This window comes from Aulonocara sp. 'chitande type north' Nkhata Bay, linkage group LG15, assembly GCF_057382095.1.
Source record: "Aulonocara sp. 'chitande type north' Nkhata Bay isolate Kocher_YH1m ecotype deep benthic linkage group LG15, A_spYH_male_GT1.1, whole genome shotgun sequence".
NCBI classification, from domain to species: domain Eukaryota; kingdom Metazoa; phylum Chordata; class Actinopteri; order Cichliformes; family Cichlidae; genus Aulonocara; species Aulonocara sp. 'chitande type north' Nkhata Bay.
Genome location: NC_141358.1, coordinates 23,667,952 through 23,688,916, shown reverse-complemented (window position 1 = coordinate 23,688,916; position 20,965 = coordinate 23,667,952). Strand labels below are relative to the sequence as shown.

The window sequence follows — 20,965 nt, the reverse complement described above, 5'->3', positions numbered from 1 at the left end:
TAATGTATTAGCATAAAATACCCAACCTTTGCAAGGGACTGCTGGGTTTACATGTCAAAGCCCGCAGCTTTTCACATTGATGACATATTGGTGCAAGATCCAAGAAATGAAACATATTACAGTACAAACTCCTGACCAACACTGAAACCAGTCTCACTAACAGTATGCACCAACTGTTCTTCATCCAGGTGGTGTTAACAGTAAAATAGGCAAAGAGTAAATTTATCGCTGCTCCTTGATTATTTTAAACTGCCTGCATCTTTTCTAGCCTAGCTGACCATTCAAAGTATTACCACAAGCAGATTAACAGAAGCATTAGTTTCAGTTAGTTTTCATTTTAGCTTACGTTAAGGTTCACATGGACATTAATTACAACTTAACCTGAAATATACACTTTACCCTGCATGACTTGGCAGGGTGACGTTTTGTCGTAGCTCACATAGCAGTGAAGAAAACAACAATAGCCCTACTGATTTATGCTCACATGGCAATGACAGGGCTGACACTACTAATGTATAAATACATTTACTCCTTTTTAGCAAGAAAGCAAAGTAAATCGATCTTACTGACAGCTCAGTTTGTACAGAGACACCTGATTTCCGTCAAAGACAGAAAGAGCACCGTTCTACTTGAAAAACCCTTCTCCTCACATATAAAGGCTTGAACAACCAGCCTTATCTTAAAGACCTCACAGTGCTGCATCACTCCATTAGAGCTCTTTGCTTTCAGACTGCAGGATTACTTGTGGTTTCTAGAGTATTTGTTGGAGGCAGAGCCTTCAGCTTTCAGGCCCCTCTTCTGTGGAACCAGCTTCCAGTTTGGATTTTCTACTTTTAATTAGGCATAAAACTTTCTTTTTGATGAAGCTTATAGTCAGGGATGGATCCTGAACCGTCTTTTAGTTACACTGTAAAAGACCTAGGTTTTGTTTATACACCACTCTACATTTAATCATTTGTTGTTATTAATCTCTCGCTTGCCTTTTGTCTTGACCTGGTGCTCTGACCTGAGCCTGGATCTCCCGGATGTTTTTTTGTACTTTATATACAAAAAATTGAATTGAAATAGAAGAAAGTACCAAATGAAGCAAAAATTAAAAATTAAACAAGCTTAAGTGTCCTCAGGTGATAGACAGTGATTTTTAAACTGCATTTTGAGCCTGCTCGAATACAAATCATATAAATATCACATCCTAATTTCGTAGTTTATCATATTTTCTTTCATGTGTAATGAAGTAGATTAGGATTCAGAAGTGGAAAACTGTACTTGTGTAAAACTTGAGTAATTGTGATTTTTGTGATGCAAACATCAGATTTCCAACCAGCTTTCCCATTTTTTCCTGTCACCACACATCACAGCGAGCTATCGCCTGCTACATCACAAATCTGGATCCTTGTAGACATGTTTCCTACAGCTTAAACGTGTTATCAGGTACCATAAAATAACACATTAATTCAAGTTCCGTCTGATTCTGCCGAATCACAAACTCATTAAAGTGCTTCAAGCGCTCTCTGCCACTGCTGTGATCCCTGCATCATCACATGTGAAGCTTTCCGTGTGGTATTTGCATGGGAATAATTTGGGATTTTCCACACGTGCCACTGATGTGGTCCCTCTGTAAACACACTGAAAGAACTAAGCAACAACCACTAATCATATCTGGTCGGAGAGACGTTGCCAGCTGCTTCCCTTGTCAGGTGTCGTCAAGGCCATTTGTACGTCATCACATGTATGCTCACCCCAGAGAACCTCTTTTAAATCTTTTCAATTCAATTCAATTTTATTTATATAGCGCCAAATCACAACAAAAGTCGCCTCAAGGCGCTTCATAGATACAGAGAAAAACCCAACAATCATATGACCCCCTATGAGCAAGCACTTTGGCGACAGTGGGAAGGAAAAACTCCCTTTTAACAGGAAGAAACCTCCGGCAGAACCAGGCTCAGGGAGGGGCGGCCATCTGCTGCGACCGGTTGGGGTGAGAGAAGGAAGACAGGATAAAGACATGCTGTGGAAGAGAGACAGAGGTTAATAACAGATATGATTCAATGCAGAGAGGTCTATTAATACATAGTGAGTGAGAAAGGTGACTGGAAAGGAAAAACTCAATGCATCATGGGAATCCCCCGGCAGCCTACATCTATTGCAGCATAACAAAGGGAGGATTCAGGGTCACCTGGTCCAGCCCTAACTATATGCTTTAGAAAAAAGGAAAGTTTTAAGCCTAATCTTAAAAGTAGAGATAGTGTCTGTCTCCCGAATCCAAACTGGAAGCTGGTTCCACAGAAGAGGGGCCTGAAAACTGAAGGCTCTCCCTCCCATTCTACTTTTAAATACTCTAGGAACAACAAGTAGGCCTGCAGAGCGAGAGCGGAGCGCTCTAATAGGGTGATATGGTACTACAAGGTCATTAAGATAAGATGGGGCCTGATTATTTAAGACCTTGTATGTGAGGAGCAGGATTTTGAATTCAATTCTGGATTTAACAGGAAGCCAATGAAGGGAAGCCAAAACAGGAGAAATATGCTCTCTCTTTCTAGTCCCTGTCAGGACTCTTGCTGCAGCATTTTGGATTAGCTGAAGGCTTTTCAGTGAGTTTTTTGGACATCCTGATAATAATGAATTACAGTAGTCCAGCCTGGAAGTAATAAATGCATGAACTAGTTTTTCAGCGTCACTCTGAGACAGGATATTTCTAATTTTAGAGATGTTGCGCAAATGGAAGAAAGCAGTCTTACATATTTGTTTAATATGTGCGTTGAAGGACATGTCCTGGTCAAAAATGACTCCAAGGTTCCTCACCGCGTTACTGGAGGCCAAGGTAATGCCATCCAGAGTAAGAATCTGATTAGATACCATATTTCTAAGATTTTCAGGGCCGAGTACAATAACCTCAGTTTTATCTGAATTAAGAAGCAGAAAGTTAGCGGTCATCCAGGTCTTTATGTCTTTAAGACATTCCTGCAGTTTAACTAATTGGTGTGTGTTATCTGGCTTCATGGACAGATAGAGCTGGGTGTCATCTGCATAGCAGTGAAAATGTATGCTATGTCTTCTAATGATACTGCCTAAGGGAAGCATGTATAATGTAAACAGAATTGGTCCTAGCACTGAACCCTGTGGAACTCCATAATTAACCTCAGTGTGTGAAGAGGACTCTCCATTTACATGCACGAATTGGAGTCTATTAGATAGATATGATACAAACCACTGCAGCGCAGTACTTGTAATACCTACAGCATGTTCTAATCGCTCTAATAGGATATTATGATCAACAGTATCGAACGCTGCACTGAGGTCTAGCAGGACAAGCACAGAGATGAGTCCACTGTCAGAGGCCATAAGAAGATCATTTGTAACCTTCACTAAAGCTGTTTCTGTGCTGTGCTGAGCTCTGAAACCTGACTGAAACTCTTCAAATAAACCATTCCTCTGCAGATGATCTGTTAGCTGTTTGACAACTACTCTTTCAAGGATTTTTGATATGAAAGGAAGGTTGGAGATTGGCCTATAATTAGCTAAGACTGCTGGGTCTAGAGATGGCTTTTTGAGTAAAGGTTTAACTACAGCCAGCTTGAAGGCCTGTGGTACATAGCCGATTATTAGAGATAGGTTGATCATATTTAAGATCGAAGAATTAATTAATGGCAGGACTTCTTTGAGCAGTTTTGTAGGAATGGGGTCTAAAAGACACGTTGATGGTTTGGAGGAAGTAATTATTGAAGTTAACTCAGAAAGATCAATTGGAGAAAAAGAGTCTAACTTAATATCAATGGTACTAAGAGTAGCTGTAGATAATATTACATCTGTGGGATGATTATTGGTAATTTTTTCTCTAATGATAAAAATTTTATTTGTGAAGAAGTTCATGAAGTCATTACTAGTTAACGTTAAAGGGATGGTTGGCTCAAAAGAGCTCTGACTTTTTGTCAGCCTGGCTACAGTGCTGAAGAGAAACCTAGGGTTGTTCTTATTTTCTTCAATCAGTGATGAATAGTAAGATGTTCTGGCTTTGCGGAGGGCTTTCTTATAAAGCAGCAAACTATTTCTCCAGGCTAAATGATGATCCTCTAGATTTGTGACACGCCATTTCCTCTCCAGATTACGAGTCATCTGCTTTAGGGTACGTGTTTCAGAATTATACCACGGAGTCAGGTACTTCTGATTTGAGGCCTTAGTTTTCACAGGAGCTACAGTATCCAGAGTCGTACGTAGTGAGGAGGTGAAATTATTAACAAGATAATCGACCTCTGTTGGGGTAGCGTTCAGATAGCTGCTTTGCTCTGTGTTGGTACAGGGCATTGGAGATGATAACAGTGGGTGGATTATATTCTTAAACTTAGTTACAGTGCTTTCAGAAAGACATCTACTTTGATAAAGTCTACTCTTCACCGCTGTGTAATCAATTATTGTAAAAGTAAATGTTATCAGGAAATGATCAGACAGGAGAGGGTTTTCAGGAAACACTGTTAAATGTTCAGGTTCGATGCCATATGTTAAAACAAGATCTAGGGTGTGATCTTCCACAAACATTTTGCATGTGGCAGGATTTTTTATTAAAGCATGACATTTTTTCCCCTCATTTAAGGAAACCTAAGCTGTTCCTTCATTCAATTTTATTACAAACACATGAACTGCACAAAACAAAAAAAAACAAAAAAAAAAAAACTGCTAAAAAAACCAGCCGGTCCAGTTCTGCAGGATCCAAATACCTCCACAGGTGTGACCAGTCGTGATCATACCAAACATCATGCACATTTAGACAGAATAACAGACGTCTCCTCTGTAAGCTTTAAGTCAAACAGCTGACTCGAGGTTTACTTCAAATGAGTCAGTGGTGGATTCTGGGAAAGGGTTTGGTAAGGATGACCATGACTGATGGGAAATACATGTACACACACCCAACACACATACACACACACACAGTCCCAGATTGTTATGTATTTTATTGCTTTGGCAACATAGTAGTGACAGCCGTGCCAATGATGGATGTTTGAATTTAACTGAACAGAGGGGGAGGAGAGGGGGAGAGACACACACACAGAAAGATTAAACAAAAAGTGAAACACAAACAGAATTATATTCAAAAAAATAACCAAAGGTACTGAATACTCAGAGACCTGTTTTTTTTTTATAGTTTCCCATTTCAAAATACAACCACACGAACTGGGCAACAGTGGAGAAGAGGAAACAGATGCAGCTTTCTTTTCAGACCCTGTCACATGTGTTCTTCTATACCCACGAGGACTCTCAGTGACATGCCCAAGCTTCACCGTCTGACCTCTAACCCTTAAACGTAAAACCAAATCAGGGTTTTAAATGAAGATGAAAGAAGTGCAAGAGCACATGCTCACATTGTTGCATGCAAACGAGAATAAATATCTTCTAGATTTACAAAATTATCCATTACCTCATGGAAAAAATGAAACACTTAAAAACTTAATTTTCTGCTGATGTGCAAACCCAAAGCTTAAGTGATTTTAGTGGCACTAAGCTATTATCATTACACGTTAACACAGAAACCAAACCAGCCTCTAGGCCCGCACCCAGTGCTGTGTTTCTGGGTCAGCTGCAAAATTATCAATTCCCTCTAAACCCTGGACCAGTCCCCAGTTGGTCAAAAGAAAACTCAAAGATGTATTTCTAACACATGTAGTTATTAGCAGCTTTTTCTGATCTTGAAGTTCTGATCGTTTTTAGAAAGTTCTGACCTGCAATGATAATCGCTCCTCGTGGAAACCACTTCAGTGTCGCCAGCATCCAGTTACATATCCAGCAACTTCTTCTTATCACAAATTTCTGGATTTCAGAAAACTCCCTCATCACCGCAGAATAAGGAAGTGGCTCAATGACATCATTTCTGATTGACCAATAACTGAAATGGTGCGATGTCATGTCTACTTTGCTGTAAACCAGCTGATTTTCATGAAATGTGGCTGTGCTGCTTGACTAGTTACACATTTTTATTCACCACATATGTGCCACCACCATTACTGTACCTTTCTGTTGTATGCTGATACAGTTTAATAGCGTACAACAAGGCTGCTGTACAGTACTGACCCTCGCCCATTATTCATCCTGTGCTACTGCGCGCTCAGCAAAATGCTGAAGGTTACAGCTGACTCAAGAAGGTGCTATAGTGGGAAATAGTCAAATTAAAGCATCCCACAGTTGTCTGCAGTGCACTCCGAGACTCAGTCTCTTGAGTCTCACTCAAAAAGGCACAAATATTTTATTTTTATTTTGTGCAATATAACAAATACGTGTGAAACAAAAGATTACCAAGTAATTACCCTGTACTGGTAACTGTAGCAGTGTACAATATTACAAGTACAATATTTTTCTTTGTATTAGAAGATGGTAGATATTAAAGTACATGGATTTTGTAAGCTAGCATGCCTGGAAAGTCTTGCATGGAAACAGAAAAATGGGCTGGAGCTTTAAAAATAATTCTCAGATAAGACTGGACTGTCCTTTAAAGCCCACAACAGGCTAACCAGTCAAATCAAGGAACAACGAGCCATAGTCAGCCGAAAAGGGTGAGAAAGGTGCAGTCTGAAAAGCTTTAAAACAGACAATTAGTGGCATCTTTGAAAGGAAAACGTTCCCTTCTTCCCAGAGACACATATGTAGATGGAAATATAGACACAATGTTATACAACCACAGCCAATCAGAGCAAAGTGAAATAAAACAACGTGTTTAGGACAGATAAAAATTGATTAATCAGATCTCGAGATAATGCAAAACTACTTTTGTAAATTTGTCCAACAATAAAAATATTCATCCCAGGACCACTTTAAATACTTTCCACCGCTGGTATCTGTGATAGGTGTTTGGAGATGTGCCGACAGTGATCATGACAAAGAGGATGACTCAGGTCTCCGAGGCCTAGGTCCTCATCAATAGTAGGAAGTAACTCGAACCCTATGGCCTCAAAAAGCTTTCCAAGTAACACATGAGACACTATTTATATTTTTCCAAAGAAGTCGTTTTTATTTTTCTCACAAATATATGGACAGGAGTTTGGTTTAGAATTACTCTTCATGAGACCTCAAAGGAATAATCAGTCAATCAATCATCATTTTAATATACTGCCCTGCACGTTTTTTCCCCCTCGTCATTCTGGCTTGGCCAGAGTACATTTATAACCCTGCAGGGTTCCCAAGCAGGATCTAATTATCTAATTACGTCCGTTTTGACCTCGAGAGTGGCACGCATCTCCTCTGTCCTTGAAGTCACCGTGCCCGGTCTCTCAATTTGGCATTTAACCAGCTGATATTTACATCCCTTAAAAAGGCCTGGACCTTTCAAGGAAACAGGACGCATTGCTTGTTTTCCTTGCTCTCTGTAAACTCCTCTTTAGGGCTACTCAGCATGTTCGGCTGAGTAGCCTTAAACATTGTTGTCATCACTGTCAAGTTTGCTCAGATCTTAATTGACAGCAGATGCTCGCTTGTTCTAAATCTTCAACAATCTGCTGCTTTTTACGAGTTAATATTTTCAATACTCACAGCTAGTTTAAAGTTACTATCCCAGATGTCTGCCACCTGTTTGCTTCGCGTGCATTTCCCCTCTCTGTCCGCATGCAAACATGTATTTCCATTTAGGTCGTTGCTGTGCATGGGGGCTGCGAAAACAAACTGGATTTATTCTGAAGTTGATATCAGCGCAGCGGGATGCCTGACTTGCCGTCTCTGGAGGTTGTCGGGGCAACTGCATCCTCACTCCCTGTCAATAAACCGAGCGTGGGTGAATTTACCCCTGAATTATTCTGCTGTTTAGTTCTATCTAAATACTGCGGTGACCCGTAATTTGAGCCAGTTCAAATTGTTTGTCATTGCCGTTTATTTTGCACTCTGGACCTCAAATTTGCAACAAAACTGCACCAAACAAACTCTCGCCTCACATTTTGCTGGTGAATCACTGTCTGTTGCGTCATTTGATCTCTTGTTTCTGTATGTTTGGATTATTGTGAGCGAGTACTGTGTTGATGAAAGCCATATTTCCCACTGGGGAGAGTAAAAAAAAAAATCCTCGAAGCCTCGACCCCGAACACCTCTTTTTGCTTTTGTTACAGTGCAAGCATTACTCAACTGGGGCAAAACAGCTGCAACAATATCAGAGCAGAGACAGAAAAGCGGGGAGGGAGTAAGGAGATAGAGGGACGGAGAGGGAGAGAAAGAGGAGGTCAGCGAGGTTCTATTTTTATCTTTCCAGAGTTGGGTCTCAGCTTGAATGGACGTAAAGAAGAATTGTGTTGAAAGGCGTGTGCATGCAAATTGTTTCATAACCTTGGCACGCAGCAGGCTGCTGAAAGCCTCTGAGTTTGTGTGTGTTTGTGTTTGAATTATCAGAAAACACTTCATCACATCTTCGCTGTGACATAACTATGGCACATCTTCTCATTGCAACATTTTCTGTGGTGCTGATTTGTTTTGTTTTTCATGGTGTCTGTTCATGTCTTGGCTTGTTAATCTTGTGCTGGCAAAGTTTAGAATGCTGTCTGTGTGCATGTGTGTGTGCGTGTGTGTGTGTATGTGTGTGTTAGCATGTTGGGGCAGGTAACGTATTATTTTACACCTTTCTAAAATACTTTCTCTGTCTGCCAACCGCAGTGTCTGTGTCAAACCAAAATCATTTCAGCTACTTCGGGTGATGGTAATTTGGCTCCCTGGAATGTGTGTGTGTGTGTGTGTGTGTGTGTGTGTGTGTGTGTGTGTGTGTGTGTGTGTGTGTGTGTTTTATGTTTGACTTTTCTGTTTGTGGTCACATTGTAATCCTGCCCTCTCCTGCAGCTCTAATGGTTCACATTAAAAGAATTTTCCTTTTTTCACACGCTCATAAAAACATCAGAAACACTAGAAAACAAGTGCAACCAGGTCAGGAGGGTACAAAACCTGAGAAAGCTAACGCTACATTATGATCCATAAAGACATTCAAAGGTTATCAATAAGATAAGAGAAATAATGTGTAATCAGAAAGAAAATAAAGTGTAACAATCAGAAATAAAGTTTGAAAAGAAGACAAAAAATACTATAAATACCATAGAAACCAGTGTAACCAGGGCAACAAGAGCACAGAAACTCGAATAACTCGTTTTGCAATATTAACTGTAAAAACATGCTAATATTTTCACAGAGATCCATCAACAAGTTCAGCACCACCCTGCATTGCTGTTTAACTGAAGAATCACGGATCCCAAACTAATCGGCGCATTGGCATCGTGTCCACACAAGACGCAGGACGCTGGATCGTGAAGCAGTCAGACAGGATGTAACCACCTCCGCTGCACTCTGAAACACAGTATTTCCAGTGGCGGTGGTAGTCTGCTGCTGCGTCAAACACAGCCTGCAGCTTCAGAGATCTCATGTAAATTCTATTGAAAGTTGAAAGTTGATCGCTCTGTGACGAATGTTCGCTTGGCCAATAGAAACAAGGCAACTAGCCATCAACAGGCAGAGAAGGCAAACAGGAAGCTGATCTGAACTGACTGAATACAATTCTGCATTTTCACTGAGACCACAGGAAAGCAGAACTGTATCTATTAGTGTGTCGCAGCTTGGAAACCCAGGGTTGTAATCACAACATTTTAAGGCTTGCGGTTAGTTCTCACTGGCCAACTTATAGATTTGCATGTACTCCATGCTCAAGCCAGAGATGAGCCAGTCAGTATGAGATTCACAACAGTGTTGAGCTTCTACACTTGTGGTTGGATTTTTCAACACAGCAGTAAAACAATGATTTTAACTCTTCCCCCCCTAAAGATGACATTTAACGACCTCACCAGTACCCTCAGTGACGAGATCTGACACCTCAGCATATATAGGTTGTGCAATTTTCCAAGAGTAGCGTTAGTAAAATGTATAGGCAGAGATCAACCTCTCTAACAATTCTGAAATATGAAAGAAACTGCTGAGTTCAGAAAAGAGAAACAAGGGTTAGCCCAAGTAGGCCTCCAAAGGGAAAGGGTTACATTTACAGATGAGGCATCCAAAGAGGAGGCTGATTGCCCACACAGCTTCTACTTAAGTTAGCTCCACGTGAAGGTCAAACCTCTGCATAAGCTGTAACAACAACTCAAAGCTCCAATATTCAGTCCCTTTCAGTCTTCTGGAGAATGACATGTGATTGGAAATGTTCTCAAAATAAGATCCTAAGTTTGAATTGTATGTATTTCTCTTCTAATTCGGGGAGATTTGAGGCTAAATGCAAACCTGAAAGTTCATCAGTTGTTCAGAAACTATTAATTTTTTTTTTTCCCTGTACAATTCAGTGTCACGTTGCTCCAAAACATATGGTCATGGTTGGGTGAGGAATAGTTATCACCAACAATTACCTAGACCTCAGAGGGTTAAGCAGTCATCGTCACTTCAAATGCCAAAATAACAAAATAATGTTTTACAATGGAAAGTCTTTGCAATGTCCCTCCAGTCTGACTGTATACAGGTGTTAACAGTGAAACTGAAAATTCTTTCCTCAAAGAAATTTCCTTTAAAGCGGATTTATGTTCTTTCTAAATGCAGCATTAAATGTTAAACATGCTGCGTGGAAAATCCAAAGGTTAGAGACACAAACCTGAATTACCCTGACTATTCAAATGTGTTTGCGTACGAACGGTTTGATAAGTGGATGGAAACAAAGCCTTTAAGGAACATTTTTGGCCCAAACACACTGCTCTGATTCACACCGGTGTTTATTAAAGGAAAAACTCATCATCGCATCTACAAAGCCCACATTATGCAACACAAACCGCACAGTCCACTGTCCAGAAAAAAAACCTTGGAACGTCTAAAAGGCCGTCATGAAATCAGGATGAGATGCCGGCACGGCTTACCTTTCGGTCTGCGCTCTGTCAGACTGGTTTCAATGGGAGTCCCGACAGAAAGTGTCCTTATGTGGCCATCCTGTGAGAAAACACACATGACAGCGATCATTAGTGTGAGATCATTCATAAAACAAACAAACAAAAATAGCTGTGACAAGATAACAATATTTTTCCATGATGCATAGAACATGTTAGCCATGAAAATGTGTAATAAGTTTCAGTTATCAAATGCTGTACAAACATCCTGTAGCATCAGCAAAGGGCCCAAAAGGTCTGTCTGCCTTTTTTGCATTTCCAGGTGTGAAATCAAGGCTCTTTATACTGCTCATGCCTGCTGTGCTGTTTTTAAGTTTGTCTTTTTATAGAGTTTATTCTTGTAGATTCAATTAGAGGCTGCTGTGTGTGTGTGTGTGTGTGTGTGTGGGGGGGGGGGGGGGGGTGGTCCTGTGTATTTTTCTGAGAGAGTCCAGTCACAGGAGTAACAGGAAATAAACAGGATGCGGTCGAGGAAGTGGTCACAGGAGGTGCGAAGAAAAGAAATCCTAACCCTTTTTAGTGTTGTAAACCCAGACAACAGGAAGACACACTAGAAAATAGAAGAGAGGAAGAAAAAATAGTGTTGGATGGACAGAGAGAGAAAGAGAGCCATGAAAGTTGGGGTGAGAGAGAGATTAAAAGTAAGAAGGTGACAAGATAAGATGGGGAGAGAGGAAGAAAAAAATGGAGAAAGGCAGAGGAGCTGGAGAACAAAGGAGGAGGAGAGGAGACAGGCGGGGAGAAACCTTAGAAAAAGAGGAAGAGTAGAGAGAAAGACAATAGTGAAAAAAAGAAATGTGGAGTGGGATAAGAAGGTGAAACAAAAGGAAAGACGTCGAGGTTGAGAAGATGAGGGGGAGAACAAGATTGAAAGAAAAGTACCAAAAATAATAAGAAGAGTAAGTACAACGACAGAGATGGATGGGCGGGGTTAGGCAAACAGAGTGAAAGAAAGAGCTGCACAGAGAGAGAGCACGAGAAAGGAGGAGAGGAAGAGCTGAAGAAGGAGAACGGGAGGAGGTGAAAGAGGTTGCTGCACAAACATGGAGGAGACAGGTGGCAAAGGGAGGGCCAGACAGAGGAAGCAAGAGAGAATACTGAGGGGAGACGGAAGGATGGTGTAAAGACAGAGGTGGCAGTGGGGGAGAAAGAAAAAGAGGGAGAAAGAGAAGAAAGAGGAGGGGACAGGCAGAGGAAAATAGAGATGTGTAAACAAGAAAGAAACAAGGGTGTAGAGGAAAGAAAAGAAGGGAGACGAGAGAAAGAATGAGACATGGTAAGAGGGGTAGTGGGGAGCAGGAAGTAGCGAACAGAAAGAGGAGGAAGGAGTGAGTAATAAGGGGGAAGAGAGGAGAGAAAGAAACCTCTCAGACAGGAAAGTTCCTTCTATTCATCTGATTTGTCGTCTCGGTGCCACATGGTTTCAAATATGGCTGAGAACGGAAACACACGCGCGCGCACGCAAACACACACCACATATACTATTTACACACAAACAAGAGCGGAAAAGACCAAAAGAAATCCAAACACATACCAACAACGTAATAGATGGAAAACAACAAAACACATACACTGAGAGAAAAGTGTACAGTCATATGTGTCACTCACACACACACACACACACACACACACACACACACACACTGTGTTTGGAGATCAGATTTTTCCAAGTCGTCCTCTTGCTCCAGTCTGCCAGGAGCGAGGCAGGGAAAAAATTACGACGACGTTTTTTCTGTTTCATGTCTGTCAAAACACACGTGCAAACACACACCGCACACACATGGCGAGGCTGACTCGTGTGTTTCCATCCGTGTGCATGCATCGAGGAAAACAAAGTCAACCAGCTGCGCCGGATCGAGTCTCTTTTATTGGACAATTCCTAACAAGATGATCACACTTAATCTACAACGCAGCCTCTCTGCATGTTTTAGCCATAATCCTGTTAGGCTGAGTCCAGTGAATGATTCCATGAGAGCCTAACATGAAACCGATCAGCTCCACTTATTGATTGTAAAACCATGCCTACTGCTACACCTGATGAGGAAATTCATTATGCTTCCAGACTCACAAAAATGCCAGAAAATAATATTTAAACCAGCTGCATCACTTCTAGAAATAATCATTTTGTGCCATTTTGCCCCCCAAAAATATTATTACAACTGGTTAATCTGCATTTAATGATCTTGCCTGATCAGTCGTATTCTGTTTAATTTCTCAAATCATAGCAATTGATAACTTAGATTTTATCCTCAATAAATGACAAACTAACATTCAAATAAGTGTCAATTAGTTTATCATTAATCAGCTATAAATGGGTTAAAAATAGATAAAGTTAAGCAGATTTTAAGCACCTTATCACATAAACACAGATGTATAAACAGGGTGAAGGAGGGGTGATATAAATTCCGTAGTCTTAATCAGGTTAACCTCATTAGTATGACTATAAACACACTTACGGGAGGCAAATGAAGCTGATGCAAGTTGTGTGACACTATAGGCTTTAAAGGGAAAGCCCATGAATTATTTCTCTAGAGTCAGCAAGAAAAATATAGTTCAAGTAGCATGCAAGATTTAATTTTTAAGTGATACAAAAACACAATGAAGCAAGCAAGGATTTGAAATGCGTTTGCCATATTTCTCAAATTTTTACAAAGATATGTATTTCTGAGACCTTACAAACCCAACAAATGTTCTTCAACAAACAAAGAGCCTCTTTTCTTAAGTGTGAAAGGTGGTCAGTGGGCATAGCGTTTAACACACATTAGCCATACAAAGGAGAACATTGGATTTGTTGAGGGGTTGCGTTTAGTTGTGGACTGACACCCAACTGGTTTCATGAACTTGATTGGAATGGCCATTGGATCAAAACAGTGACGCCAGTGCAGAAATGCCTTGCACACTCCATGTTCTCTAACAGCCAGCAGGGGGCGAGTTATTAGAAAAGCAAGTCAAAATAGTTTCACTCTACTTCTCACTCAATATACGAACTCGGTAAACACCTTCCTGGGGTGTTTATGGCCTTGGTTGCTAGCTTTAAGTGTTGTTTTCTACAACCCGATGGTCATTTTGTACATTTTGGTCCCATTCAGCTTAAATCTGATGATAAACTGGGTATGCTTACCACTCTGTCATCTGTGGTGTAATCTGTCTCTCAGTCAGAACCTCTTGTCTTGTTTCAAAACTAAGAGGTCAATGGTTGAATTGCTCGACTAAGGGATCAAAAAAGTACTTCACATACCAGCGAGTGATGTTAACTATCTTTTTTGGATAGAGTCCATGGATGCGCTGGTTCACATTTGAGGCAGTGGGATGTGGAAATCATAATACAAACATTGTGTGTGTGTGTGTTTACATTGTAATTAAGGATTATGTCACCCCGCACAACACTGTGACTCATTTCCTATTCATCAACTAACTTACAACGTGAAATTCTTCAAAAAAACAATCATATTTTTAAAGGGACGGTCCAAAATGATTCTTGTTCTAAGGAAAGCCCGAAATACATGTTTCTTTAAAAATGTAATTAGTCATAGCCTTTAATAAGAACTCACGGAGAGAAATGCCAACACCAAAGCTGCTTTGGGACAGGAGTCTATTTCAAGGTCATCTCAATAAGAGTTACCTGGAAAGAAGCTCTTCCCTCACTACTGGTAGGTTTTTCCAGGAATACAAGGAGTGTGAACTAAAAACAATGCAGTTTAAGGTGAACAAACTTCTCTTTTTCGGTCATCCAAATACATTTTTTGTATTCCACAAACGAGATCATACTCAAATTGTTTCAATATTTTACTTACAGTACTGCTCGTTGAGTGTGGAAAGAATGAGGAAAGACTGGGAAAGGAAAAAATTCAGGAGAGAGCGCGAGAGAGGGGATGACATGAAACAAGGTCACAAGTTGGATTTAAATCCACAACATCTGGAATACATGACTGGAGGGTGGGAAACTACCACCAGCCACCAGCCAAACTCTGGCAACTTGTGCCTGTGTCTGGTAGGCTTGGCTTCTGAACCAGCCAGTTTTGGCAGGTAACCAACTCTCATCTGGAGTTTGATTCTGCTCTAAGTAGCACATTCAGCTGCCAAAATGAGGAAAGAAGCAAGTGAATTTTGGAATCTTTTAACCGCCCTAGGCTGGCAGATAAAGATCTTCAGCTTTCTTCCCATCATTCCCGATAGTCTGCTCAGTATGCTGCCCAATAAAACCAAGTTGATGTAAAAAACAATCCTTAAAGCCATGTGACTTTGTGAAAGCAAGAGATTAAATCCAGCTAATCACATCCTTCTCATTCAGCTTCTTTTCCTACCTTCCTTCCAAACTGGAAGATGGAAAGATCAAGGTGGAGAGGGCAAGGAGAAAAAAAGAGATGTGGAATATTCCTTTGTTGATTTTCCACTGAGTGCAGAATGGGAAGTTATAGGCCTGTGGGCTAGGAACAGTTTGGATTCTATTCTCATCTCTTCCCCATTCTCTTTATTCCTCTTCTCTGATATTATTCTAGTCTTTCCAGACGTGTCCTACTTTTATTATATTAATGTGACAAAACACCCATAAAAAACACCCACTAATCAATCCATCTCCCACAAATAAGGAATCTGAAACAGCCTGGCAGCAATAAGAAATTCATTAAGTTTGCTTCAAAACAAGTGTCCAGTCAGCTGGCTAAATGCCTTCTACATATCATTCAGTTTTTCGTATAATAATTAGAAGCTGTTAGAAACAACAACGAAAAGTTTGAATTTTTGTTTTTCCAGCCTATCAACCAATTAGCTCTTGGCCTCTCGTGTCTGCTTAAGCTGTCCCGTCTGACTATTTCACCAGATATTTTTATTTTCTGTTTTGTTTTTTTAAATTGTGCAAGTCGGCCACAGCTTCTCTCACTCGGTCAGAGTATTAATTAGCAGTAACATAAGATTATCTTAAAGTTGCTACATTGTTGGTAGTTGTATCCACTTTTCATATCAATGACACCACAAGTGATTTTGAAGTTAGATTTTTGGCACCAAGTAAACCAAACCACTGAACAGGTAACCAGGCCTCTGGTTTGATTTTCCCCATTAGTGACGTTATGGGACTTGAAGCACTCATTTTGCTGACTTTGGAATTCCAGGTGGATAAATGTGGAAACAATCATGTTATGCATACACGTGATGCTAATAGTGGTAGATACGCATTGGTATTCTACTTAGACTGATCCAATAACATTGATGATATTTTTTTACATTAAATTGGAAATAATATTTTATTTTATAGAGATTTTTTCCGCACTCAGTTTTTTTCTATTCTGCTCCTATAGGGGCAGCACAGTGTTTTGGTAGTTAGCCTTACTGCAACTAGTCCTTGGTTTGAATTTGAGCCAGAGCCCTTCTGTGTTGAGTTTGCATGTGTCTCCTGGCAACTACTGTCACTGTGCCCTTGACCCGGGCATGAGCTTACAGCTGCAGACGCTGTATGATAGCTGCCCACTGCTCCCAACCTTTAGGATAGGTTAAATGCAATAAATCTCCTTACAGTGATCCCTTAAGCGATCACTGTAAGGAGATTTATTCCATAAACTTAAATATTCACATTCAATTTGATCTTTTAGAAGGTGTTACGTGTCTATCATAGCTTGTATTAACCTAGAGAACACATGTATTTTATGTACACTCAGACAAGGAGCCACTAATAAGATAAATACCTACTTGCCCAGCCAAAAACAGTCTAATCCTTCCAATTTAAACCGACTGAGCAGAAAAGCAAAGTTTCCGAAAAATGTCTAAACATCTTAGCAAAGCAACAATTTTTTGGTTTCTAATTCCCACCAGATTAAGAACATGAAGTTTTGACCATCAAATTTTCCAATCAAGTATCCACAAATTCTGTACGAGCCCCTTTGAACCTGAATACTGATGTACTGTATGGCGCTGTATTTTAGGATTTTATGGTGGTCCTGCAGTACACAGAGAAGTATAGAGAGAATAAAAATAACACTCTTTATTCCACTCTTAAGCTGCTCATTATAAAGGCAGACACTGCACACACACACACACACACACACACACACACTGATACACACATACAGTAACCTCCAATCTGACAAAAACACATAAACACACATATGCAACATGCAGCTCTGCTCCTTGAGATTTAACGCACACACACACACACACACACACACACACACACACACACACACACACACACACACACACACACACACACACACAGACCACAGAGGAATTTCCTAGTTTCATATAAAACTGATAATGGGATGTGTCCCAGCGGGAGTGGAAAATCAGAGGTGACTTACGAGCCTCCACATTCCAGCCGCACACACATACACAGCTCTTTTCCTTCATCACACACTCACACACAAACACACTTACTTTAACACCTTGGAAGAAAAGCAGAAAGAAAGAGGGAGAGGTAGAGAGGGGAAGTTTGGCAGGGAGAAAACAGTTAAGTTTCCACGTCCTCGCTGGGCCTCTTTATCGTTTTTCTTTCGTTTTGACGGAGAAGGAAGGGGAGGCAGAAACATAAGGCCATTCCTTGGAAGTCAGGAGGGCCTTTTCGAACATGTTGCTGCAATGTGCAGCACAGTTAGTGTAAAGAGGTGACAATGCAGAGTCCTGAAGAGATGCAATCTAGGCATGGGAAAGAAAAGGAACCGACAAAGGAAAGAGGGGGACAAAGCAAAAAATAAATGGAATGTAGATGAGGGAGAAACAAGAGAAGGAAGATCCAAAAGGAGAGAAAGATAAAGGAAAGAACATGAGTTCAAAGGAGAGATTAAGTAAGAAGAAAAGAGCAGGGGGAGGTGACAAGAACAGAGAGAAAACAAAAGGAGTATGGAGGAGTTGAGAATCAGAATCAGAATCAGAATCAGAATACTTTATTGATCCCTGGGGGAAATTATTTTTGAACATTGAAACGATAAGTTAGGCAACAGAAAACATTTGATGACAAAGCATCTCCATCATCAACCATTAGCTTTCGTTCTTTCAGTTATCATTTCTTCACTTAAGTGGACTTTTAACCCCCATCCTTCATTTCTCTGCCCTCTGCTCCACATCACTCTTTTCATCATGTTTCCTTTTCACTCCATCAACACCTTCTCCCACCTGCGTCTTATCCTCTGTCAGTTCTTCTTTAATACTACTTCATCTTCTCTTTCATCTCTCCTTTCCCCCATTAATCAATCACTCTTTCCATCATCTGCTAACTCTTCATCACCTTTTTTTTTTACCTCTGTTACACACTCCTCCACCTCATTCATTCCTCCATTCTGCTTCTATTCTTCCCTCATCTCTCTTTCAATGTTTCCATCTCTCCCTCCATCAAGCTGGAATCCCTCAGTAATTATTTTCCTTCTTTTGTCACTCCACCAACATCCCTCCACCCCTCCCAGCCTCCATGTATTATTTCTGTTTCATCTGTCCTTCGCTCTAACCCTTTTTCCTCCCTCCATCTGTGCAACCATCTTTCCTGTCATCCCTCCATCATGACGCTCTGTTCGCCAGGCAACCAGAGGCTATGATATGCTGCCACTACCTGCTGCGGGTGCGTGTGTGTGTGTGTGTGTGTGTGTGTGTGTGTGTGTGTGTGTGTGTGTGTGTGTGTGTGTGTGTGTGTGCATATGTGTGTGGTCCTGGCAGTGTTTGGAGCACAGAAGGTATAAGGGGCTTATACCTGCAGAGAGAGAGCAAGAGAGAGAGAGATGACTGTAGAGTGAGGTGTAAAACTGGACGTCAAGGTGATACAGCCACCTGTCCTGCTATGTGTGTGTGTGTGAGAGAGTGAGTGTTAAGGATAATAGAAGGAAACATGAGTTTTGCAGTTGATTTGGGGTTGAAGGGGAAAGCACAGTTACAGGTCTGAGCAATGTGCTAACCTATTAAAAGTAGGGCCCCAATATTTATTAAAAGGCAGAATAATAAATGTAGTAACTCTTAATTAATCATGTGAAGCATTAACCATCAGATTTAGTAGCAAAGTTCATTATTATTTACCTCTGAAAGGCTTAATGCTTTTTGTCTTTATAGTCATTTAACTTATTTTGATAGCAAGTTTTCCTGAAATATAAATGGCAAATGCACTGAAAAAAAGAGCATGTTAGATTTACTTGATTCAATAGTGGACATTGATTGCACACAGATGTTTTGCTTTGGCAGAAACATAACTATGTTAAATCAACACAACTTATTCATATTAAATAAACTGGTGCATTTTGTGTTGATAAAACATGATTGAAACATGTTTAGATGAAGCAAGTTGAGCCCTTGGAATATTTTAATCCTTCACAATTTTCATTTTATTCCAACACTATTCAATAACCTTTAACATTTCCACCAATTAACCTTACTCTAATAACTGCATGGCTTTTCACTGTGGGAGAGAACACAGTGCAAACTAACCAGCTTGCGGCTTTGAACCCAGGAGCTTCTTGCTGTGGGGCAACAGCACTAACGACCACGCCACCAATCCAGGGTTAACATGGCTTATCAAGGCTTGATGCACAATTTTTACGTTTTTGTCCTTGACAGGTTCAACCACAAAAAATGGCGACAGCATACGCGTGGTGTGTGTAGTTGTCTGCCTCTAGTTGTGTGATCTTGTGAATTTCAACTAACCACTCTTACTAGATTGTATCATGTCATCTCAATGAGATCAAATTAAGTTGTTGAATTTCATACATATACTACATGATTTAATTACGTTCACCATAGAAACATGAAATTATTTTGTTCAAATTACAAGTTAGACTTTTGTAAATGTAACAACCACCCATTTTCCTTTTTTTCGGTATTCTGAAAAAAAGTAGAGGCGGCTGCTCAACTTGAACGAGATGGATGCCTTCCTCAAACCATGATCCAAAGTGCGCGAGCCAAAATCACAAGCAGTGTCGCAGGATTTAACATTGCTATATTATTGACTTACTTCACTGAACATGACATGAACAGTTTAATATACCCTCTCTGCATATCATGTAGTTTCTACACTATATAGTTACACTTAACTTTAAAGCATGAGGCAATTGTGTTAAATACACACAAGATGCTTACATAACTCCAAGAAATGGGCAATCCCTTTTTTTCAGCGTGCAGGGCCTGGGAGTGCTCTATCAATAGGAAAGGCTGTAAATCTTATGAAAATATAGTATAAATAAAATTGAAATTTGAAATCTATTAACTTTGTCGCATTTTCCAAAGCCGTCCAGTAGGCTGGACTGCCTATGTTTAACACCACTGCCTTATATCATCCACATCAACTGCCTGACCTTCTGTATTACTGCAACTAGAAGTATTAGTTACCCAAAAAAAAGTGCTGTATGAAAAAAGACTCGAAATTAGGTATTCATCAGGAAAGTATTTACTGCGGTCACAGATCCAGTGAGTAGTACTGTAATCATCTCATAGACATCAGTATGAGTCGCCCCCGCTGGTCATTGGAAGATTGCAGCTTTACCCCCCCCCCCCCCCCCCCTTTACACGCACACACTTGCCTATACGTAAAGATCTGCTACCCCAATATTTAATCAAAAGTGTTTCAGAGTTGCTCACTAGCAGTTACTCTTCAGCTTTGTGCCACAATCAACAGCTGTAATGGTCAACAGTAGGAAGAGTGAACTCAAACTGTAATAAAATAAAAATATATTTTAGTTGTTGAGTATGAATGTTGTTTCTTGACCCTGGAAATTTGATTTATTTTACATTTTTTTCAGCTATTTGCCATTTCTTTAATTACCATTTCATAAGTTACTAAGGACATCTGTGTTGCAAACTGCTGTTTCCTAACTTTGCATGCTACCGATTCCATCACCGGCACTGTATGTGCATTCAAACTAGTCAAAGCCTAATTTCCTGTAGAGAAGAGAATCTTTTTCAGAATCTTTTTCAGAGAAGCAGTTCCGGTCCCAGACAGACTTTACCAAGCAACAGCCACACAACACGGCCAAAAATAAAAGCACACAGTGTGTGAGGCTCGATATTCGCTCTGTGGACGAGCTGTTTCTGCGGGATGATTTTCATACCGTACGCAAATGAGTAGAGGCCTACCTGGAAGGAGAGCAAAAACATTCAGAATTTTTAAACACTGCACTATTCTCTGGGCAAATGTCAGCTCC

At 40.4% G+C, this 20,965-nt stretch overlaps 1 protein-coding gene across 3 annotated transcripts in view; it reads right to left on the bottom strand.

The window, feature by feature from the left end:
- The window catches only part of hivep2a (HIVEP zinc finger 2a), a 129,513-nt gene that overhangs the window by 53,962 nt on the left and 54,586 nt on the right, over nt 1-20,965 (bottom strand). For all 3 annotated transcript variants that reach the window (XM_086265076.1, XM_086265077.1, XM_086265078.1), the window contains one exon: nt 10,836-10,905. The gene's annotated coding sequence lies outside the window, so the exon portion shown is untranslated. The remainder of the gene's footprint in view (nt 1-10,835; nt 10,906-20,965) is intronic.